This window comes from Phalacrocorax aristotelis, chromosome 3 (assembly GCF_949628215.1).
Source record: "Phalacrocorax aristotelis chromosome 3, bGulAri2.1, whole genome shotgun sequence".
NCBI classification, from domain to species: domain Eukaryota; kingdom Metazoa; phylum Chordata; class Aves; order Suliformes; family Phalacrocoracidae; genus Phalacrocorax; species Phalacrocorax aristotelis.
In genome coordinates this window covers 125,932,071-125,957,736 of record NC_134278.1, presented here as the reverse complement: position 1 = coordinate 125,957,736, position 25,666 = coordinate 125,932,071, and the positions used below count along the sequence as shown (strand labels likewise).

The window sequence follows — 25,666 nt, the reverse complement described above, 5'->3', positions numbered from 1 at the left end:
TGCATCAGGGGAGGTTTAGACTGGATATTGCGAAAAATGTCTTCAGTGAAAGGGTTGCCAAGCATTGGCACAGGCTGCCCAGGGAAGGGGTGGAGCCACCATCCCTGGGGGTGTTTAAAAGACATGGCACTTAGGGACACAGTTTAGTGGTGGGCTTGGCAGTGTTAAGTTAACGGTTGGACTTGATGAACTTGAAGGTCATTTCCAACCTAAAAGATTCTATGATTCTATATGTACATAATAGAAACTATAGATTTATTTCAAAATTAGAATTTAGAAAGGAAGAATTGCATTTGCTAAGTTTCGGACTCTCAGAAAGCTCACATTAGATTACAGGAGCAACTAGTCATTTGACATAACCTAAGAAAAAGGCATTCCTTCTCCTTCCCAATGCATACTCACCTACTTTATCAGGTAAATCCAGATTAATTTCCTGAATTTTGGGGAAAAATATCAAATAAACCCTATTTTCTTCATAACATAGAAAAATGTTTTCCCCTAAACTGAGCCCTGCATATTTGCCAACAAATTACAAATTGCTTACAAAAGGTCTCAGCTATTCACGTCAACATTATGTATGACCCTTTAAGAAAAGTATCCTCACTTAGGGCAATTCTTAATGTGAGTGGTTTTAAAGGATTTTTGACAGAATCTGCTCAGCCAGCTTTTCTGCTTTTTTAAACAAACGTACATGAGAATAAAAAACCCCAAACAACCAAGGCAATCAAAGATGCACTAAAATATCCATACAATAAGTTAATGTGAATTTCTGCTAGCTTGAATAAAGCATGATCAGTAGTCTTTTGTACTGCAAAAGGCTATAATATCAAAATAGTCAGGGAGTTACTAACCATCAGTTGTGCTAAATTATTTTTCATTTGTGCTGGTTTTGGCTGGGATAGAGTTAATTTTTTTATAGTAGCTGGTACAGGGCCACATTTTGGATTTGTGCTGAAAACAGTGTTGATAACCCAGGGATGCTTTAGTTACTGCTGAGCAGGGCTTACACAGAGCCAAGGCCTTTCCTGCCTCTCCCCCCACCCCACCAGCTGTCCCACGGCTGGGACAGCTGACCCCTGCTGACCCCAGGGATGTCCCACACCATACGGTGTCATACTCAGCATGGAAAGCTGGGAAAGAAGAAGGAAAGGGAGGACGTTTGGAGTGATGGCGTTTGTCTTCCCAAGTAACCGTCACCCGTGATGGAGCCCTGCTCTCCTGGGGCTGAGCTGGCTGAGCACCTGCCTGCCCATGGGAAGGCGTGGATGAATTCCTTGGTTTGCTTTGCTTGCGCACATGGCCTTTGCTTTACCTACTAAATTATTTTTATCTCAGCCCATGAGTTTTCTCACTTTTACCCTTCTGATTCTCTCTCCCATCCTACCGGGGGAGTGAGCAATTGGCTGTGTGGGGCTTAGCTGCTGCCTGGGGTTAAACCACAACATGACTTTAAAAAAAAAAACAACAAAACAACCCCAAACCCAAATACATCCTGGGTTTCTGTGTGATTCTGTGATATCCAGCATTTTAATAAATACTTGTGTTTCTATGCAAATGTATAGTTCAGTCATTTTAATTTCTTTCAGCCAAACTGTACAGAAGCAAGTTTTTGTGCATGTGCAAGGCTGCATTCCTCAATACATGCACTGACACTACAGTGTGTCCATAAAGGAAGCAAAAATATTTTTTCCTAAAAATATATCCATATTCTCATTAGTCTGTAAGTCCATGTTAAGAATGATTTTGCAAAAAAAAAGTATATGTAAATTTTAGCACCATCTGTAAAGTTAAATATAATCACAAATTCCCTCTCGTCTTGTTCTTTAACTACTCTAAACACTGTTTTATAGGCTTAAATTGAACTAAGCAGAGATTTTATAGATTCTAGAATATTTTTAAGACTATGGTATCTAGGAGGAAAAACACCTCTTCTTTTGAGAGGACAAATAGCTTTCTGAAGACACAGACTAAATTTCTGGTCAACAGTTTTGATTTTACATGAAGCAAGGCTTCCCCCACCCCACCCCGTAACTAGAGAACTATGTTAAAAATAAAAAGCTTAGGCAGCAATCTAAGTCAAAACAGAGGGGTGAAAACTTGCTAAGTAATCACCTTAAGCCATATTTACAAAAACTAAAAGGCTACTTGCACTTCAGAAGGTTTGATTACATGAGGCCTGCATCGGCAGTGACACAGATTTAAATAAGTTGTAGCAGGCTGCTCTGAGAACGGACGCTAAAACTACGACTGAAGGAAGCATATCATACTGCTTAAAAGAAAGAAGGTTGCCCAGTTTCAGTCTTATTTTTGTTATTAGTATTATTCAGGATTCTGCTCATATTTTCTCTCCAAAATGCCAAGTCTTGAGGGAAAAACAACAGTGCCAAAGTCTCATGAATTGCTGTTTCAGCATATAGAAGCCTTTCATCACCTCATTAACTACGTTGTCCACATTTCACAGGGAAGATTGTTATGCAAATTTATATTTACAAAATAGCATATATACAGTCTTCCTTCTATTCTAAGGGTTTGTTAACTTTCCATAAAAGCGATGGTGTCCATCTGCATGCCATGATTGCTGTTTACACCAGGAATTCTTTGCCTCTCACAATGTAGCTCCCATCCATATTTATTCCAGTGTTTTCCTTCTATAATGCAGGAGTCTTTCAGGTTCCCATTTTTATCTCGCACATTGAGGATACTGTGTGCTTCTTCACTTTCTTTTTACTCTATTTTCATATATTAGGAACCATGTATTCACCAAACCATTCATGCCACATTTTTCTTCTCAATCTATATCATCCTCCTTTCAGGGAGCACAGGCCAGATAGTTTACGTGTGTTAGGAGCGTGGCACCCTTTGGTTTGGAATGACAATGTTCACAGATAAGTTTTTGAGGCATAGCTATTCAAAATGTATACAGGCCAATAAGGTAAATTAAGATGCCAGGCAAAGTTTGGATGGTAACGGTTGTCATCAACCATTTATCTAATTTTCAGGCAATTACAGAGATGGCAAAAGCTAGCAGCTTTGCTAATCACCAGCCAAAACCTCCCACACTTCCCCACTGTATTCTTTCTGGTTTTCACCCAAATCAATTGGTTTCTATTTACTGATGCCTAAAGCCACCCTGGAAAACTCAGAATGAACCAACCCCTTGTCTAATATCATCTGTTATCAAGAAGTGATCTATCTGGTCCTGGCAAATTCAGCCTCCTATAACATCCTGAAATCAAAAAGAAACACCCTACATCATTGTCTTCCCCCAAGCCCATTTCTTCTGCTTTTATAAATATCCTTTTCTATGTCTTTTCCAAGGTCTACTACCCTGACAGAAGTCCAGCTTTCCAACATAGCTTTTAAGTTTGGATGACTTGAAAAGCATGACTGTTTTAGCCTTCTTATCTAGAAATATTCACATAATGTTTATTCCATTCTGCAGTTTAACTATTAATTTCCTCACTGAATACTTTGTCCTCTTTGATGTCACTACTGTTCTTCTACTGGCGCTTCCTTTATCTCAATATTTTTTCCTTCTCATTAATATGTTCCTTAAGTATCATCAGCCCTTTCTGTTCTACCAAGATACATCTTCATGGTACTCCAGTCAGTCAGATGAGACACTGTACAACATTACTAGCATCAGTTACCTTACTTTCCTTTATCCTTCTTTCCAGGACATCAAGGAAGCTATGGGACTTTCTAAAATGTCTACTATGCTGTATGATTATTGAAATGTTTTTTCTTTTCCTTTGAACAAGAAGGATCTGTACCTATGCTCAGCAATTAATGCCATGCATTACACTCAACTGCTAATCCATCCATCCATTTCTTGTCAAAACCAAGGCAAAACAAATATGTACTTCATCATGTCCTTAAAGTCAGCAAATGATCTACTTCAAACAATAGCCTAGAGAAAATTCAAGGGAACAAAGCCCCTCAGAGAACACTCTGTCAGCAACCACCCTTCAATTACAAAAACTGACAAGCCTAGCAAGAAAAATCAGTAGACACAAATAAGATCTTAAAGACCACAAATTATAATTTTCAGTATAAACTAAAATGAGACTTTAATGTGGAAAACAGAATGTATAGTAGCCCTGTGGTGCTATATCATAAAACTTTTTGAACTATAATTATTTTTTGAAAGATCTGTTTCACTTTTCAGCTATTATTTTTAAAGGAAATATGACAGAAATACTTAGCCTTCACTTTTTAAAAAATAATCAAATACTTCAGAGGCTGATTAAAGCTACTTGAAAGTGTTCAATTAATCTTTGTGTTTAAACACTGAGATTACCATGTAAAAACCTCAAAGATGCATATTGAAGCCCCAAAATAATTTGAACAAATGGAACATGTATGAAGAAAAAATTGTAACACCTGTATCAAGAGAACAACTGCAATAACTGTTCTTGATCAAAGTACTTTATGTTTGCAAGAACTCATCTTGAAGATGAACTGGGAATGCCGTATCATTTTGCCACATCTTTCTGGAAACCTGCATTCCATAAAAGGAGTAATGTGTTAACTGGAATTATTTTTTTCTTGCTAAGGCACTTCAAAAATACCTTTTAATAATAAAGATTAGACTTAGTGTTCCAATCAAAACAACTCTTCCATTGCTTAAATGAAAATGGGGCTTCCTCTATGCTTACTAGTAAAACTCTTCATGAAAGAAATAAAGGCCTATTAACTCATGAGTCATTCAGTTCTTCCTTTCTAATAATCAATGTGGAAGCCCTAAAATACTTGAAACTAAGCCAAGTATTATTCCGTGCCAACAAATGCCAGTTAGATAGAACTAACAGAATTGGTCATAGCAAGAGGTAGCAGGCCAATTTGTTAGTCTTTGCAGGTAAAGAAAAGCGAATCTACAGTCACATTTCTCAGGTAAAACACTGACCTTTCCCCATTTGCCTGGTTTGACTCCCTCCCCCAATTTCAGATGAAAGTGCCTCTCTTATTTGAAGAGACTCAGTCTCTTCTGCACAGAAGAGGTGACCTTGTTGTATGCAGGAACCACCAAGGGGAAATTTTGGAAGGGAACGGTTCTTTACTGCTGTGTTTTCTCCAGGAACTTAATTTCCTCACAAGTCTGTACAAGCTGCTAACGTTACGGCTGCCGTAAGGCCAAGCACCTTGGCAGACATGCCTGTCAACTCACCTGTAGGTAAAGCAGTGAGTCTATGTAATTGACTCCCAACTAAAGGTCTGGAATAAGTTAGTTAACTCCTTAAAAATACATCAGTAGTTTAATATTGTCTTTAGGGCATTATTAGAACTGACTTTCTAGTTAGACAAAAGCAATTAAAAACTGCAAAAAAATAAACAGGCCGTCTTAATTCAACAATTCTTTTCATATTTGGTGCTCACACAAGGTATAACTTGAATGAATATTTTTTTAATCACTTGATTTCTAACAAACTTTAATAAACCTAAATTTTAAAGCAGGCATCAGCAGCAACTTTTGTAACTAAGTCGGAAAAACATACGTTATTAAACAAACTCAAAAACTGAATGCAATTTATTGATATACAATTAATTGTTCCTACGCACACAATGACTCTACATTAGAATGAAATTGAATTCAATACACCACATAAACTGTTTTGCACATAAAAAAAGTTGGGTAAAACTACTATAGTAGCATATTGTGCTTAAGCTAAACAAGACGGGCATTATTTCCATTGAACTCTATAGAACCCCAGTGACAGTCTGAAGTGACTGGGGAAAGAGTACACATTAACATAAAAATTCTCAGTCTACTGGAGAAAAGCAGCTTTGTGGAAAGCTGTAGAACTGAAGTACAAATACAGAAAAAGTTATCAAGAGCAGCTACACAGTACAATATAATAAATATCTTCCTACCCTGAAATACTTTGAGAAGGAACCGAATTTGACTTTGGTCTTTGTTGGTGGTATTTGTGTTGGTTTTTGTGTTGTTTGGTTGGGGTTTTTTTGTGGAATTTTTTTTTTTTTGGGGGGGGGGGAGTATGGGGGGAGGGCAGGGTGTTTGTTTTTATTAAAATAACTTTTTTTCTAAAAACAAGTACAGTGTGTCCAATATACAGCTTGTTTTCTAAGCAACATTTATAACCATGTATTCCTGCTGTGTTGCAATGTAATTCAGATTCCAGTAAGAAATAAGTTATCACTTCTCTGTTTAATACAGGGAAGTAAATTACATCTTATTGCAACAAGTCTGCGAAACAGAACCTCAGCCATCAACACCCCAGTGCAATACCAAAACTACCGAGCAACTGGCGAAGCATCTAGAGGAAAGTTTACAGATCTCCACTTCATCCTCACCAAACACAGAAACACTTAGAAACCAAAATATTCGTGTAACAGGAAAAAAAAATTCTTCCCAGCTCTAGCTATCATCAACATCTAATAATTGTAGACAAGACAACAGGAGCAGATCCCGAGTCTGGGCACTGGACATGTAGGCAGTACTTTCCAGAAACATTTGCTTCCAGAGAAGGAATGACTACTACTTGACAGACCACATATGGTCAACTGAAAAATTTTTTAAACATGAATCAGTATCAAAACCAGATGTCTTCTGATTCAATTAATAAGTAGATTTCATAATAATTGAATAAAGAAGGTAGCATGTATGTTACGGAATATATTAAGTGTGAATGATACGCTGCAGCAATTCGTCCATAGAATACATCCAGACACTTCCATCCTGCCTTTGTAAGGGTGTTTTTTGTAACGGAGCACAAGAACTGAAAGTGCTCAAACAAAAAGAACCACCCACCCCCAATCCATCATACAGCCAGCCTTCATAGGAGGTATGGGATACCGGTTAGGCCTCCTTCCATGCTATGAAACAAGGTCACTTTGAAACGTTCTATAATTTAAACAAATAGAGAAACATCTGTTTACACTGTGCTTAGCTCTACTTCTGATAACCAGAGAAGAAAAAGCAAGTAAAACTGTTTTGGTCAAATCTTCACTGAGCAGTATGCCCAACATAGCTGGGCAGTTGCCAGGCTGAATGCTTAAGGCAAATGTATTTAAGGACAGAGCATCAAGGTGGTAACAACTGAATCAAGATAATGGGGGCTGTTGTCTGCATGCAGATCAGCATGGTTATTAGGGGTTGAAAGGAGATGGTAAGTATATTCTAGTCAAAGCTGACACTTAGAGGTCAGTATGAGCAATAAAAAAAACCCTTAAGTTATATGCTAACAGTCCAGGCATGGACCTGGGAGAAGGAGGGGAAAAAAGAGGAAGAATATAAAGAGAACTGCTAGAGAAAATAGTTTTTAATAGAACTAGACAATTAATTTAAGCACTACCAATGAATTCTAACTAAAATTACAATTTCCTTACCACTGTTTCTCTCTACCTCTAAGTCTATACAACATCCAAAACAAATCAGTTTTGCTGTCTTTCTTCTACCCATGGCCTGAGCAGGATTGCATTGCTCGATCCCTCAGGTTAGGAAACATATGAACACATATGCCTAAAATACCTACCAGATATAAATGTATGCACCAGCAGGGCCAGGAGGTTTGCATGTGCCAACTGAGCTCAGTTCTCTTTCTCTTCACCAACTACATGGGTCGTGTGCACATAACCTTGTGGCTTAACAGAAGCAAAAGGAAAACAAGCTGTTGGACAATTATTTTATTGTTTTAGGGAAGGGATAAAAGACAGGAGAGAGTATTGCATTAGTGAGTGAAACAAAGAGAAGGAAAGAGTATGAGAAAGCTGCAGGAAAGAGAAGATGCTGCCAATGAGGGGCACACAGTATGTTATAATATTCCCAATTAAATGCACTCTATAACCAGCCCTACATCAACCATCTATTGATGCTATGGCCAATACTGGGGGTGGCAGGGCATGGATGGTTAATATGAGGGATTGATTTTTCTGGCAAAAGAAATAAAAAGAAATTCAGTTTAGTTAAGATTTATTCATATTTCACTCAGTACCAAAGTAATAGATAAAAAACCAAACTAATTTTAAATCAACCAGGTGAGTGAAGCATTACTACTACATCATCCCCTTCAGCTGGATATTCACAAAGAAGAGATATAAAATATTATGGAGGTTTTACTGGGATGGAATGCTCATTGTATCCCAATACTCCAAGGTACCATTATTCCTGAGAGTGCTTTACAGAAAAGGTCTACACCTCACGCGACCCTGAACAAGACACCTTATGTCCATACAGAATACTTGTTTATGTTTCTACAAGATCCTTCTAAAATAGTTTTAATGAGAATGAATAAAGGTAACTAACTTTTAAGTTAAAATCTCCTTGAACTAAAAAAAAAGTAAGTTTTCTGCATGATGACTTTAAAAGTTTAGAAACTAACAAACTACATCTCTGCAAAAAGTTATTAATTATACCCCACATCCCAGCAGCACCAAAATACTCTCCAAGTTTTCAATTTTTGCTTCAGAAACGCAGTCACAGGTATAACTTCTCTAGGCCCTATACTTTCTGCAGACTTGCAGCTGTTCTGCTGGCAACTGTTATATTGTTCTTCTGTCATGAATCTATCTGGTTTCAAATTATACTTTAATACATTTTCGTCAAAGCAGGAAACCTGAAGCTTCCGACAATGAAATAATTACTTCAGTATAGAGTTCCAGAAGCCACACACACCTAACACAATGGAGAATTCTCTTTTAGTTTCCTCTGTGAGCTTAACAACCAAAAAAAGTACAAGGGCAACGGGAATACAAACATGGAGTTTCAAGACAAAAACATCTTATTTCATGAAACACACTTGTCAGCTACAACATAATTTCAGTATGCAGTCTGTCAGTTTTTATATTTTCACGGTTACTTCTTCAAAAAGACTCTCTGCCAACCTCCAAAAAAGAAAAAATGAAGTTTAACTTAACATAATAGCCTTCATTTTAACTTTTTAGCCACATCACTTCATCACCTTGATACCAAAATGTCAATCCCAACAACTCATTGTAGTGGTAATCATCCCATGACAGAACAAGTTTCCTTTCTATCTCATCCAGCAACACCACACTGGTAACTTAAAATCTATCATGGTTGCATGCATTAACCTGTTTGAGATAACACAGTACTTCAAACACTTATTTCTAATTGTGTAGTTTAAGAACACTGCTTCAAAGTCAAACGATATCAAATGCAAAGTGAGAGAGAGAGACCCAAAATTACCTTGCTAAATCTAAAAGTACCACAAATGCTGGCTGCCCTGGAGACCAAGTCAGCTGAAATGCATACAGCTGTCATAATCCACACTCTTGCTCCTCCTCAAAGCTACCAACTGCCAAATGTAATCTAATAATTAGCATATGTAAAGCAAAACGGCTAGAGTATGACATCAGTTTATCTGCTCCTTAGAAAACAGTTTTGAATTAAACCTGCAGCCCACTCTGACCTTCAAAATCCTAAGAAGAGCTTGCCAAAGAGAACAAAGCAGGAAAAAAAAAGAAATCTATGTACAGGTGAACTCTAAGTTTTAAAATGAGCAGGAAGATACTTCTAAACATTCTCCTCTTAAAAAAAAAAAAATCCTACTTTAGGGAAAGATGAAAACAATCAGAGTCAAAAATCAAAGTTACATTATTTGTATCTAGCTTCTAAACATGAGAGGAACATTCATGTCTAAGTAAGAGAAATTAAGTAAATGGCTGTTAATGTTGCTTTGGAGCCAACTGAAAAATACAGAAAGGCAAAGAAGAAATAGACAGTCTATCTAGTCTGTCAGTCACCCAAACATAATTAGCTGTTATCATCATTAACAATAATGAAGATCACTTTTCTGTACTCTCCAAGAGACAGATGACAAAAGGAAGGATGTCACATACAGAAATGGCCCAACTCCTCCTTTCTTCTAAGGACGAGTCAGTATGTATTCTTCACGAAAAGTAGATGAAACGGAAGCATGTTTTCCTGCCCCTTTTAGAAATAACCACTTCAAAAAATGTTTACAAATTCAGTTTATATTTTTGAGCAAACTTCATTGTTGCAGTGACTTTGATCCTCAGCATTTGCTGGCATGTAGCCCTGCCCTGCCTGAAGCTGTCCAGAGCAGTTAATTTCACTGGTCTTAAAGATGACAGAGAAATCTCAACAAGATGATCTTCCTGGGTATTTTTTTTTTTTTACATAGTATGACTCCTTTCCATCCACATCATTTTCTCACATTTGCAATAAGACAAAACAGAAAAACTGTATACAAGCGGACACTAGATGAAGTGGAGGATCTGGGAAAATGTTGTATTCTTTCCCCCCGGGCTGCCATGCATGACAGAGTGCACGCTCCGTTCATCAGGAGGAAATGTGACGAGGCAGCAATCAGGTTACTAGGCTAAACGACAAGAGTGAGATGGCAGACAAAGTAAAAACTGCAAAAAGTCTAGCATGAAATATTGTTCAGAGCAAATGAATAATTTTTTAGAGAACTAACAAAGATAAACCACATACTTCTGAGATTTCTATTTTTGAAACTAGATGCTTCCTCGCCTCCTGCTCCCTGCTCCCCCCCCCCCCCCCCCCCCCCATCTTTACAAATAGGCAGGGCTCAGAGTGTGCTGGGTTAATAACCAGACCAAGTCAGCCTGCAAGAGGTTATTTTATGCTGTCTGCATTTTTCAGATAGCAGTGGATGTGACAGGCTACCCAAGAGAAGACCAAATATAACAAGAGGTCTTCTGTATCATATTATCAATATTTTAAGACTAAAATTTACTGAGAACAAGAACTTAGACATTCCACAGACAGGGTGAAAATATTACAGCCTAGCCAGTTTCACAAAATTCAAAGCACAGCTAGTTTTTAGACAATCCATTTTGACCCTGAAAAATGCTTCCAAAACATCATTAAATCTGTCTCCCTAATGAACTGAGCCTGAAAAACATTCTGATGTCTATTACCCTGCTACCTAAGCTCACTAACCAAGGAATAAATGACCTGAGCATTTTCCCTACAACTTGATTAAGAATGAGCTGCAAGTGACCTTGATTTAATCTTTTTAATTCATGGAATTTATCAATATGTTCTATCTTTTTTCTGTTTGGAAAATACACATCAATTTCTCCCCTTCTCCTATAAGCTTTTTTCAGAATCACATAGGATCACTGAATAGTTGAGGTTGGAAAGGACCACTGGAGGTTATCTAGCCCAAATGCTCTGCCCAAGCTGGGTCAGATAGATTGGCTGCTCAAGGCCACGTCTGGTCAGGTTTTAAATATCTTGAGGGATGAAGAATCCACAACCTCTCCTGGAAACCTGTTCCAGTGCCTGACCACTCTCGCAATAGAAGTCTTTTCTTATGTTCAGACGAAATTTCACATATTTCAATATATGCCCTTTGCCTCTTGTCCTGTCACTGAACACCACTGAAAAGAGCTCTGTTCTATCCATTTTACACCCTCCCTTCAAGTAGTTATACATTGAAGACATCCCCCTGAGCCTCCTCTAGGCCAAACAGTCCAACTCACTCAGCCTTTCCCTATATGAGAGATGCTTCAGCCCCTTAACCTTCTTTGTGGCCCACACTGGATGCTCTCCAGTATGTCCATATCTCTCTTGTACTGGGAAACCCAGAACGGGACACAGCATTCCAAGTGTGGCCTCACCAGCGCTGAGGGGTAGGACCGCATCCCTCAGCTTGCTGGCAACACTTTTCCTCATACAGCCTAGAACACCGTTAGCCACCTTTGCCACAAAGATGTATTGCTGGCTCATGTTCAACTTGCTGTCCACCCAAATCTCCAGGTCCTTTCCTGCAGCGCTGCTTTCCAGATGGTTGACCTCCAAGTATGTACTGGTTCATGGGGTTACTTCTCCCCAGCTGCAGAATTTGGCACCCTCCTTTGTTTAACTAGGCTTCTCCTCTGCCCATTTTTCCAGCCTGTCAGGGTCCCTCTGGATGGTAGCCCAACCGTCTGGATACCACACAGTCCTCCCGGTTTTGTATCATCAGCAAACTTGCTGCGGGTGCACGCAGTCCCACCGTCTGGATCACTAATGAGGACGTTAACACAGTTCTGAACCCAGCAGCAGCCCCTAGGGTACACCGCTAGTAACTGGCCTCTGGCTGGACTCCGTGCTGCTGATCACAACCCTCTGAGCCTGGCAGTTCAGCCTGTTTTCAGTCTATCTCACTGTCCATTTATCAAGACCATCTCCCCTCATCCACCAAGCTCACCAACTCATCACAAAAGGCTATCAGGTGGATTAAGCAGGATTTTCCCTTTCTAAATCCATGCTCGATACAGTCACATTCTTATCCACCATGTATCTGGAAATACCTTCCAGGATTACTGGCTCTGTCACCTTCACAGGGATAGGCAAGGCTGATCTGCCTGTACTTCTCCGGATCCTTCCTGGACACTTGTTTTTCTCCACTCTCCAGGAACACCTGCAAATTGCCATGACCTTCTGAAGAAAATCAAGAGTACCCTCACAGGGACATCAGTCAGCTCCCTCAGCATTCACGGGTGCATCATACCAACTCCCATGGACTTCTTTATGCTCAGTTTGTTTAAATATTCCTTAATTTAATCCTTCTCCGTTGAAGGTAAATATTCCTTGCTCCACACTTTCTGGGGTTCCTGAAGGCTGGCTGGTCTTACCAGTGAAGACTAAGGTGAAAAATGTATTGAGTACTTCAGCATTTTTTGAGTCCTTTGTCACCAGATCCCCTACCCCATTCATCTGTGGGCTCTTTTCCCCTAGCATTCCTTCTCCTGCTTATGTACTTGTAGCAGGTTTTTTGTTGCCCTTCACATATTTCACCAGCTTTAGTTCCAGAATGGCTTTGGCTCTCCCTGAATAATTTTCAAATTCTTGTATTGGTTTCACTTCTCATCTCTCCCATTCTGTTGTTACATGTTGTATTTCTCCATTTTTTTTTTTTCTGAGAATTCTCTCCTTCACAAATGTATAGCTCTTTTTTTACAACCTTCCCACTCATCCTGCATAGTTCTGGTACCAACCAAAACCAAGCTCATAGCATATGTTTTTGGCTCATCATTCAGTTTGTCTTCAGAAGTATTTGCATTAATTCTTAATTATTTCAAATATTTAATTAGAGATATTTTTCTGCATAAGCCAGAAACAAAGGACTTAATTTACCATAATTTATTGTAATCCTTCATTTTGTATAAAAGAACAATACACAATTCATTTTACTGAAATAAATTAGATTATATGAATTAAGAGACCAAGATTGTGTGCATCCTTTCCCCCCTCCCTCCTGACAACTTTCATTCAGTTCTTTTTATCTGGTTATTAGGGCATTTGTTGTTTCTCCTTACATCTTTTAAGCATATACCAGTGGTGCATCAGTCTCTTCTTCAAAGCAAAAATAGATACTGCATTGGTTGATGGCTAAGGAAAAAAAAAGGTTTTACACTATGTTCTGCCTTTTTTTTTTTTTTTTTTTTTTTTTTTAAAATTAGCCATCTCTTTCCCCCCTAAGACTCATCACTTTCCAACTCCTGGTCCTAGCTCTCCTTCCCTTATACCCAACCTGCCAACACTCCTTTTTTCCCCCTGCCCTCTCCAAAAGAGCTGGCACAAACCACAAGTTAGTAAGCTCTTCTGTTTTATTAACTTGCACATTAATCCACCTTGAATCCTATTTTTGGTGAACCTCACTAATAATGCATGCCTTGACAGTAAGAAGCACTAGTTGACTGCTTGTGACCTCTATTATTTAGAGTGATACAGCATTTGAATAGCTGAAGAAGTCCTGCTACCTTCGAAAGTTCAGTAACCTGAAAGGACAGATCCAGCCAACCTAATAAATGGAATGTGGTTCCCAGAACCACAGACTTTGTGAAGCACAGTGCAGAGAAATCTAACATTGCACAGGTATATTTTTTTTTGGCTCACTGTCTTTAGGAACGAAAATAGCCCTCTGCCTGAACTGGTAAGTCCTGGCAGTTTTACGACACTCAAAAGGGAACCAGACTGGCAAGACCAACTCTGCAGTTCGATATGATTTTACTAAAACAACCAACCAACCCGTAGCATTAATAGTACTTGTAGCATCTGATCTAATAACTTCTTAACAAAATACTGGATCACTCACCCATGACCTGTCCACCCAGGTGACAGCTGAAAGAACTATTATGACTATGTACTGCTCCAAAACTGAAGCATATAGCACGCTATGCCTTGAAAAATAAAGCAGCTTCATATTTTATTTATACTTAAGTATATTTTAATTCTTCTCACAGAGGATAAAAAGGATAACAATCTGGAGATTCAAAAGGGATATTTGGGATATCAGACATCATATAGAATTACTGAATATATTACATTGCTATTGACAAAAATGGTATGTACCTATCTACATTTCTAGCTAGTTGTTTTTCGCTTACTGGTTAGAGCTAAAATAATGTCATCATCCCCTCATCACACCTGGAGTACTGTCTTCTGAGTTCCCAGTACAAGACAGACAAGGAATTACTGGAGCAAATCCAGCAAAGGGCCACTAAAATGATTAAGGGATTGGAGCATCTTTCACACAAGGAAAGGCTGAGAGAGCTGGGACTACTTGGCCTGGAGAAGAGAGGGCTCACAGGGGATCTTACCAGTGCCTGGTTGGGGGCGATGAAAAGGAAACCAGACTTCTCATTAGTGTTCACTGACAGGATAGGAGGCAACAGGCAGAAACTGAAACACATGAAACTCCATCTCGACATAAGAAAACATGCTCATAAAAACAAAGAAATTTTTTTACTGTGAGAGTCAGACAACAGAACAGGTTGCCCAGAGAGGCTGTGGAGCCTGTACCCTTGAAGACATTTAAAACATGACTGGACTTGGCCCTGAGCAACCTCTTCTAGCTGACCATCCTAAAGCAGGAGGTTGAACTACATGGCCTCAATAGGTGCCCACCCACCTTTGCAGTTCTGTGATTTGTCTAATATAGTCCAGCTTCTGAAAACAATTTTCTATGCACCAAATGCGTGCTGTGTTTTCCATGAACAAGTTATATCACACTATACATATATTATCGGATCAAATGTACTGCTATACGTTCTTTCTTTGCATTAGTTTCTGAAAATAGGGTATATTTATGCACAAACTACATTGTTCTATCTACCTCGATATCATAACAATCAACACCCTATACAACTGCCAGTAATTTATGTTTTAATTAATTCAAATGAATACATAAGCCTTTAGAAGCAGATTCTTTCCCAGGCCACAAACATACTACCACAATACCAAACTTCAAGAACGGGTAAGTTGTCCCACGTATGTGTGTCTCTATACAATAACTATCAGAAGTAGGAAAGAATAGCAGTTCAGTAGCTAGTGGTTCAGTTTATCACTAGCTAAAGGTGAGGAGTGGACTTATTTTGTATTTATTTATTTTTATTATTATTATTACAAAGATATACGCCACTGGATGCAAAACTAAGATCAAATGCTGTGTTTAGGTTTACTGTTTCTGTATTTGTCATCTATTTGGACACATGCTCCCAATCAAAAGGCCACCCAGGAAGCAGATAATGGCTTAGGCAAATATGGATAAGTTTATCACTTAAAGCTGACACTTATATATTCTGTGTGGTTGTACAGCCTCTAATGTTATTAATTGTTCTTCTGCCTTAACAGTATGTCTACAGACATAACGTAGGCCTCTGTGGTTGCAAGAGCTAAACAATCTAAGTAATTTAGATTCCTTTTTAAATAGTTGAAATCGTAAACATTTTTCAAACATTTAGTTTGGTGTCACCATTTTAAAAATACCTCTTAAACAAACCTTTTTTACTTTCCAGTGCTACCATTCTTTAATATATGGTTAACTACTTAACTTTATTCAGATACAAAACCACTATCAATTTTCTAGAATGAAAATAATTTCTTTTCTTTCTTATGCCTGTACTTATGACAGAAAAAGAGTTCTTATGGTCTGCAAAATACTCCAGGGCTTACATATTTCAAAATCAGGATTACCAAGACTGCTAGTCAGTACCAGTGCTGCCATAATTGTAAGCTATACCCAGAGAATTATTTCAACATAAGCATTTTAGCAGCACATATGGAACAAAAACAAGCAAAAAATAAAAATCCATGTGTTTATGGATGAGCAAACCAGAAGTTTGTTCTCACAGCTGAAAACACCAATATTCCTTGTGTTACATACCTTGCAAATGATTAAAGCAAAGCACCTCATTAATGTATCAGCACATGCAAGATTAGACATCTGTAATTCTCTTTTTTTTCCCAGCATTATTATATCACAACTACTATTACTTTGAACCATAGAAAGAGAGCAAAAGATAATTACAAATTATATTTTTCAGCTTCTTCTGGATTTTTTTTAAAAAGCTACTGTGCCTTGGCTAAGTATACAGCCAAAAGATGAAGCAGATTAAATACTATGAGTGGTTATCACACAATACTAGACTACCTTTACCAGCGTTAAGTTCTTGTTTACTACATAATCAGCACTATTTAAATCTAGATATTCTTGACAACACATAATACAAAATATGTTACAATATCGTCCTCTCAGACAGACTGTTTCTGGAGCAAAACACAGTTTATATGAAAAGTAGTAGGTAAGATTTGCAGAGGTATATTCTACACTGCCATTAATATAGCAGAGCTTCATCAGGTTCAGTAACACTGCGGTCTTGTGATCTTTCATATTACCGAACAGACCATTTATTGAAAAATGGAGTCTTAGATAAGAAGGGGAAAGAATCTATTAAGTTGATGTGAGCAAAGGAAGCCACTTAAAACCTGATAAGCGATAACAGGCAGCTATTGAGCATCCACCGCATTTAGCTGCTGCAGCGCACGAAGGGCAGGGGGGCTCAGGTGGCTGGACCGAAAGTTCAATTTTGTTTCTTGCACCAAAGCATAAGCCAACTATGCCAAACCACTGGCAAGGAAGGTCCATTATTCAGACTCTCCTTAATCTATGATTCTTTGAATAGATTGACAAACCTGTACAGAATCCAAAAATCTGGTATTGTACTTCATACAAATCTCTGAATGCATAATAAATTTAAAATAAAATTAAAGAAAAAAGCAGTTCTTCCAGCATTTATTTTTTCTCCTGGAAACAATATGTAGCTGGAAATTAAAGTTAAAAATTTTACTGGTATCATCCATACGATACAGACAGAAAACCGCTATAACGGAAAGAAACGTACAAACTGCAGTTGCAGGTAGAGCGTTATAAAGTATAAAGCACAAACTATCTCCAAGCCCGCATTCGGAACATCTGGAATATTCTGGAAGGACAGCCTGTCCTGTATCTTCAACAGGCACAGGTACTTCACAAGCAGCTGTTAGAAATTCTGCCCTCTCTGCTCTGCCTCCCACGTTCGGCTGCTGGCCTCCCTAGTCAGGTACCTCCTCTACGCTGCAGATGTCCGTCATGGGAACTACATGACTACACCTGCCTCAGTCAGAAAGAAAACTATTGCCTCACACCAGATGCCGCCTCGTCAGAGAAGCTGGCCACCATGCACGGGCATTTGGTGCTTGAGCACCAGCTTTTACCAGCTTAGTTTGCCTCCTAGGCAAACACAGCTTAGCGTTGAACTTACAAACAATATGAGATTTAGGGACAGTTCCATTGAAAAAAGATTCTAATCTTATTTATCTGCCCCAAAATAGGAATATTTTAGAAAAAAACAGATCATGCAAAATAAGATTTTGTCAGAAAACAGAAGTTTCTAACCAGCTTCAGTAATGATCTTTTACATCCTTCCTGTGTAAAAGACCATCGACTAGTGGAGCACTGCAGAAGTACAGTGCTTGAAAGGACCAGAAATTAAGAGACTAGGATGAATACAATAAGAATATGAAGCATAACATATATTTATAATATAAATTTTTATATAAACAAACTATAAATTATTCTACTTTTACAAAACATTTCAGTTATAAAAATGATCAGGAATAAAGCTGAATTAGACTAGTTTCTCAGATCATGTACTTATTTTCCTAGGTATAAATATATATCATTCCTTTTTTTGTGCTTTGTGCAGAAACCAGAAGAGTGACTACTACAAAATTAGCAGCCTAGCTTAGAAGACTACCTAAAACTTCTGTGTCCACTTTTAACCTGATTTGATTTCACATTGATCATATCCTCATAATATTATTAATCTAGAAAGGAGGGAGGTAGAAGGGTTCTTCCCTCCACCAAATGTGCCCATTACATGGAAAGAAGGAACACGAGTACAGCACTTCTTCCTATGACACCCACTGAAGGGTAACTTCAGTGCTAACACAGAAGTGGGAAAATTTTAAAAGCTTCTCTTAAAAGTTTTCAGCATTTTACTTTCCTACTTTCTCCTACAGCATCTGTAAAATTGTGAAATCCTAACTTATACTAAAGTGTAGCCTTAAATCTACAAATATTTATTACCTCTTACCTTTAATTTTTGGTACACACACCTCCGATAAGTGTTTGACATTAGACCGCCCCAGGAACGTTGAATGAGCCACAAGACATTGTGCCCTGTACCATTCTATTTCTTCTCTACAAAAGAAACCTCCCACAACTATTTCTCCCTCTCGCTATTGTCTCTCTCACCTTGTGATATGACAAATCCATAATGCTAATTTTGCATATATATCATTGCTTTTCTTTCCATCTATCTTTTTTCTAACAGTTTGTTAAAGACAAAGTTTTTCATCTGGACCACAAGCAACTAAGCATAATTCTGAAATTCTTACAAGTCTCACACAATTACACACAATTTATTTTCCACTGCTTATCATTATCGATATGATACTGCATTCTTCAAACAAGAGTAGTTACAGTACATGATTACAGTGTCTGACAGTGACCAGATTACTAGATATACTAAGTGAAGAATTATTCATGTGGCAGATTTCCCTCTAGACTGTAGTATTCTTGGTGAACCCATGGAGTGAAAGTAGAATGAATGAATTTGATCAAGTTTTTCAAGTTTGTATTGAAATACTCCCCAAATGTTTGCATGATGTTGAAAGTAAACAATTTATCTATAAAACCCCAAAAGCAGATTTTATTCAGAAGTCAACATGCACGCACACGTGGGCAGGAAGGTGTTTATCCCCCAGTAAATTATTCATTTCTTCACTGTGCTGCAGGGAGCGTGTCTTCATTAGATGACAGATTGTGTTCAGCCAACGTGAAGTATTTCTAAACCTGGGCCATACACTTGAACTATAAAGCAACCTAGCTGGACTAGATCGAGGAGTTTGCAGAATTAGGAACTATAGGAGGATGACTGCACCTCAACTCGTGTTGTTTCAGAAAATATCAAGATAACATGATTTTTGGCAACTGTAGGCTCAGGATTTTCTACAAGCAGCCTAACCAGCCCTTACAAAGGATACTCTTTTGGCATATTATGCTAGTATCTATTTCTGGTCATATTAGCTCTTTCCCAGAGGAAGACCAAGCTAAGAATTTCCACATCACCAAAATTATTATTTTATTTTTGGCTTACCCAATGCATTAAGGAACGCCATCATCTTTCTGTATAATAACAGCTGTGTAATAAATGTCACTCAAAGTGATTGTATCATACACTTCAATATTAATGACAGGCAACCTGCCAAGTTACAGACCTCAAAAAAGACTGAACTTCACTTGTACGCTGAGCCATATAAATGATTCTCTTATGGGTTTGTTAAGATGCTTTAGATATCCCAAAGAAATCTAGTATGCAAGATGTCAAACATCAAGAAAGACAGTAGCACAATTGCCATTTTATTTAAAAGGTAAGGTAGTACTACATATACTAACAATACATTTGTCACTGGTTAGGAATTATTCTTACCTTTGGCTAGAGGGATTCCCAAAAGATGCAAGTCACTTTTTTTTCTGATATCAGTAAAAGGGAGACACCTGCAAGTCAAATGAGAAAGGTTTGGGTTTTTTTATTTTTAGGTGAACATGTCCACCTTATGACACAAAGGCACAAGTAAAAACAATACTCTTAAATGAACACTTGTGTAAAATGAGAATCTACTAATTCATACATGAAAATACAATATCAAGAACAACTCGATGGCTTTAAAATTCAGCCTTGTGTAACACATACCACACGTACGCGTTGCAACAGAGGATTTAAAGCCATTATCTGTCTAAGTTCCTGCAAACTGCAAAAAAAAGCTTTGCTAGGGGAAGAGGTCATGAACCAGTAGCTGCTGAACCATCAGACTGTTTCATTATGACTCTTCAAAGGTCACGATGAAGGGTCCACAACTATTCCTAGACCTTTATTATATTTAGCCACTTGCGTATTAATATTTTCAGTTATGAGCCTGAGAAAAACTCATGAAGTTCCATAAAATGTTTTGAGGGAAGATAGTAGTCAGTTCATCTAAAAAGTTTAGAAACATTCTATGAGAATCTGCGGGACGGCCTACAGCCCATCAAGTATCTAACACTGCAAGCTGCAATTTGACAGACAGAAAAAAAAAAGTAAGTGCAAAGTAAAAATATTTTAGATATGTCTGTCTGATCAACATACGGAGATGTAGAACATAAAACTATCACGTGCCAATGAGGTGATTTGGTTTTCTATATTATATCTGTGCTAACACAGTTTCAATGGGAGTTCATTTTAGCACAACCTCAGGTAGTAAAATCTATGTTGAAATTAGACAATGTTACATTCATATTGAAAGAAAGGAGAAAGAACACACACAGAGCAGGAAAAGATGTTATTTCCTGTACTAAATCACCACCATAGGGGTAAAAATAATTCTAGTAAGTATTTTACAGGATAGTGCATACAATGGAAAAGAACAAAGCCTCAAAATCCTGAGTCAGCTGCAAATCTAGGTATTACAGACATCAGTAACATAAACAAAGAGACCTGTACAGATGGAATGCAGGACAGTTTACTACTATCCTTATTTTAGGCCTAGCCAAAACCAGGCAGCCACTTAAGTCTACTTTAACCAGTATGCTCACGGTAGCAAGTATGTCCTGCTGTAGTTATAACCTAGAGCTTAGCAAACACTCTCGCCAGTGCAGCTTTTATAAGAAAGCTAAAACAAAACTAAACTATACCAGTAGTAGTGTTGACCAACATCATTAGATAACTAACCTGTTTGCCATGGAAGACAAAATTAAAAAAACAGGTTATTAAAAAGAAAAAATCTCATTCCTAATTTATTACAGCTGATGAAGACTAATTTCAAACATAAGCCTCACTCAAGTAAAAGCTGAAACTAAAGCCAGCGACAAACATTTTAACTTTTTTATTCATGAATCCTGGAAGAACAAACTTGAGAACACAGTAACAACATCTAAAACCTGTAAGAAATGAGTATCCAAATTGTAAAAAATCCTTGCATATGGTGACAAATGCAAGGAAGTCCAGCAGGACAGATTTTGTTTTCTCACCCAGGTTATTGCTGGGAGCAAAACTCTATATCCTTGTACAAGTTTTAGGCTGGCATGTCTTTTAGTCTAATCTGACAAACTGGAGACAACAATTTAAAACAAGGATTATCACAGTTTAGAAATTATACGTGTACTTTTATATACAAGTCCATACTTTATATGTTTTTTTATATACAAGTTCATACTGTAATCTCATAGCATCACTGTGAGACAGACTGTTGTTCCGATGTAAAACTGAAATTGAATCAAGTGTGTATATAAATATATATATGTAAAAGAGACCACAAAATCGTCAAAAAGCCTCTCCAGACAGATAAGCATAATCAAAATCCATTCTTATTTTCCAATAGGAGCCTCTGGACTCATAAATTCTATTATCTGGATAAGAGGAAACATCAGACATTAATCAACACAGAGGAAGAACCAGAAAAGTAAATACATGGGAAGAAAACAATTGCAAAAATGGAAAATAATTTTTTTTAGAATGGCTGTGGAATCTGGTCAATTTACAAAAAGAAACTGGTTTCAATTTTCTATAAATAAATTTTTGAAAATATTATCATTATTAGTGTCTTTCTGACAGAAAAGGCAGATATCTTCATACATTGCAAATCACTAGGAATGCAAGCTTCAAAATATCGGTCTCAAAGACAATTTCCAGATCGTCTATTTATGGGAGTAGAAAGTGGAATCAATTGACCCACAGAGTAAAGTAGGATTTAGAGGGTTATGTAGTTCTTTTCGCTGCCTCACAAATGAGAAAACACTAGGGTTTGTCCACATAATTTTTTTTTTAATACAAAGTTCTTATACAGAAACACTGCATCAGGGAACAAATATTTAAGAACTGAAAAGAAAAATAATTTAATATGTTTAAAAAAAAACTCATGATTTCACCATCATTCTAAGAGTTTCCTTCATAACATCTTGCCCCTACATTCATGAGGGTCTACAAATGAAGAAAATACTCAAAACTCAATGCACATTCCTTTAAACTCACATAAAGTTACGAATTCTTAATCAGAAATCAGGAGAAATATGCTTATTACATCTGAGATCCCAATCACTCTGAAAAATTATTATGTTCAAAATTGTACATAGTCCAGCAAAATAAACTCCATGTAGCACCAAGGACTAGTAGTGCCTTGTGGAGTCATTTGGTCTAGCTCGTAGGATACTATTGGCATTTGTTCCTTCAAGACGGCAAACTTTTAAGAAGAAACCTCATGCTTTCCTCTACCCCTAGACAAAGTCTCACTCATGACTGCAGTAGCTCTTTTGGTAACAAGCTACCTAGAATGAAGGAGGAATTAAAAAATACAGAGGGAAAGCAAACAGGCAGACAGACACTTCTGGCCTAGAAGCGCGCAAACACAGACACATGCAGCAAAGCCGCGGTTCTATTTCTTCTGTAAGGACAAAGACAGGGCACGCGCTCCGTCCACCAAGACATGCCAGAAGACAGACCGCTCTCAGCTGCCATTTACACCCACACGTGCACACACTCCAGTCGTCTCTGCCAAATTTGACTGAAATATGCAGACATTAGGATTTCTGTGTGAGGAACTGGATCCATCATGCAGAGGAAAAAAAAAATTATTTCTGTGACAGGGAACACTGCTGTTCAGGCTTTTTGTATTTAAGTACCCCTTTTGAAACTAAAAGCGGTTCGTCATCTATTAAATGAGCAAGATGTTTTACTTTCTTCATTTCCATGCTTACAATTGCCTTTTCTTGGTATTCAAGTATTAACTACTTACAATATATGGAGCAAAAGAAATGACAAAACCTGCTATAATAAATTTCCATTTTCAAGTGTAACTACAGTAAAAGAACTGCAGATAAAATAGATACCGTTAATGACAATAACATTGTATGCATATTTTCCCCTAGGTTGCTCAGTTTTATTGGCAAAGCTATCGTCTCTTATCGGTTTATATATAAGCCTGAGGTTTAAAGAAATCCAGATTATTCTATAATGCTTAAGCAGAATTTAGAGTTAAATACCTAATCCACAGTTCTTACTGTTGGTAAAGGTTCTGGCTGGTGTTACAGAAGATAAATGAAAATCAAATAGCTATTCGCAGAAATTAATTTTATAACCCAGGCAAGAATAAGATATCCTGATTCACACCAGAATTATAGTTAATATATTTCACAGGTGAAGCAGAACTTTGACAATATATACACTCTACATGTACATATGAAACCATTACTTTCAAGGAAAATCCAGTTATGACACTTGTCTAGCAAAGACAACTGCATTTTAGAGACAGCCAGCTGGAAGACAGATGTGCCAAGGTAACTTGAACCAGTAGCTAAAGTATCAAAGGTGCTTGTTTTTAAATAAAAGCTGCATTCCATAACCGCTTAGCTTTTATTTTGAAGTATAGCCTGTATCTGATCAAGTTCCTACACTGATCACAAGTTACACATAGGATTTGGGAGCAAACCAAAACACTCCATGTCTTAACTCCTGCTTTGATTTCGGCAGCCAATGGGGGCATCTAGCACTTCTCGGGGTCAAGACTAAGCACTTACATGTATTTTGCTGTTTATTTCCCCTCCGAACACTAAACTCAATATAACTCCATCTAACTTCCAATATACCCAACACAATAGGCTGATCTCTGCAAAGGCACTTTTCCTTCCTTTCATACAGAAAATATCCTGTAAACAGCCTATTTCCCACTCTCCAAGTGACTCCTTTTGTTTACAGGAAGGAAAGGCAACAGAAATCTTGCCATAAAACAGTGAGAGCTAAAAAGTTCTGTTGCACTTCCGACTGTGCAGGTGTTTCATACATGAAATCTATTGTAATTCTTTACTTCAGAGAGAAAATATGCTGCTTCTTTTTGAAATACAGACTGAGAAATAGGAAACAATAAGGTTAAGGAAGTAGCAACATGCTTTACTGTGAAACAAAACAAAGATATACAATAAACAAGCCATGAACCAGATCAACAATGTATTTTTTCCCCCCTTAGCTCTGTATAATGAGACACAGAAAAACAAAAGGCACCAGGATTTAGAAAGTGAAATGTAATAAAAGCATGGACTCAAGAAAACAACAGATATCCCTGATCAGGCATTCACTTGGCTTGCGTCACATTCCAGTTCTCCCCAAACTCCACCCTCTGTCTTTCCTTTTTTCCTTTTTTTTTTTTTGTTGTTCCTACTAAACACACTCAAAGTGTTTTTTTCAAGGCCCTAAATGTAAGCTGTACAAGGCAGTATCTTTGCTTTAAAATTTGTAAAACCTCTGGCTTTCATACATTGCCTTATGAACTGGGCTTTCCTTCTATACCCATAAATTCTTAATTTTATGCTGACCAGATAGATGTGTGCACATCAACGTTCCAGCCACCTCTGACTACAAAAAATATATCCTCCCTTATTTGGCAAGCTTTTTTTAAATAACATTGCAACCACCATTTTTATTATGTCTATTTAAAACCCAAACTGGAATTCCCCATTTTTCTTGGACTCCATATTCTGAACTGCTGTCCCAAAGCCATGAGCACAATGAAGACCACTTATGTCTGGCCAGGATGCCTGGTACCCGAGTTTGTACGCTTGTTTGAGAGTTTCGAACATACCAACACCCATCATAGCAAGAATTACATTTATCGCTCTAAGATCTGTAATTCTCTGTTGCCTAGTAGTGTGTGGACAATTCAAATTCTAAGAGAAGTCAAGTAGATGAGGGCACTAATCATGTAGGAGCCTACACGTACCACTCAGTTTAAAAGGAAATTGCTAATTTTATCACTATCGCATACCATCACAGCACATCCATCACAAGTATTGTCACAATATAAAATTATATAAAACATAAAAAGATTATCACAAAGTTAAATTTGCCTCTCTACGGAAAGGATGCCTTATTTGATCCAGGCTGGCCTAGCCTCACCAGCCACAGGTCAGTTTGGAGCTATTTCACCATCACAGTAAGCTTTGCTCCCAGTCCTACACACCAGTCCCTGTGCATGCAGCGAAGGAGGGATGCCGCCCCAGCAGATGCACTTCCAAGCTCTGAGCATCCAGCTGAGTGGAGCACAGGGAAGAGCATTCAGTTATCAGAGACACACTGCCCAAGCACCCGTCTCCTATCTTGAAGCAACAGCAAGCCAGCTGGAGGGCCTGGGTGGGCCCAAGACAATTTGATGGTCAGACAGATCACCACTGTTTCAATCAAAACACTTTCAATGCAACATGCAATTACTTGGAGTTTGTTGAAAGCAGCTCTCCATACCAAGCTGAACTGTCACGTTATGTGATCAGCTACCTGGGAAAACAAATTATATCACTGCAGT

General features: G+C 37.8%; 1 protein-coding gene across 4 annotated transcripts in view; it reads right to left on the bottom strand.

The window, feature by feature from the left end:
* The window catches only part of SIPA1L2 (signal induced proliferation associated 1 like 2), a 154,074-nt gene that overhangs the window by 97,312 nt on the left and 31,096 nt on the right, over positions 1 to 25,666 (bottom strand). For all 4 annotated transcript variants that reach the window (XM_075089487.1, XM_075089489.1, XM_075089490.1 and 1 more), the window contains exon 2: positions 19,774 to 19,841. The gene's annotated coding sequence lies outside the window, so the exon portion shown is untranslated. The remainder of the gene's footprint in view (positions 1 to 19,773; positions 19,842 to 25,666) is intronic.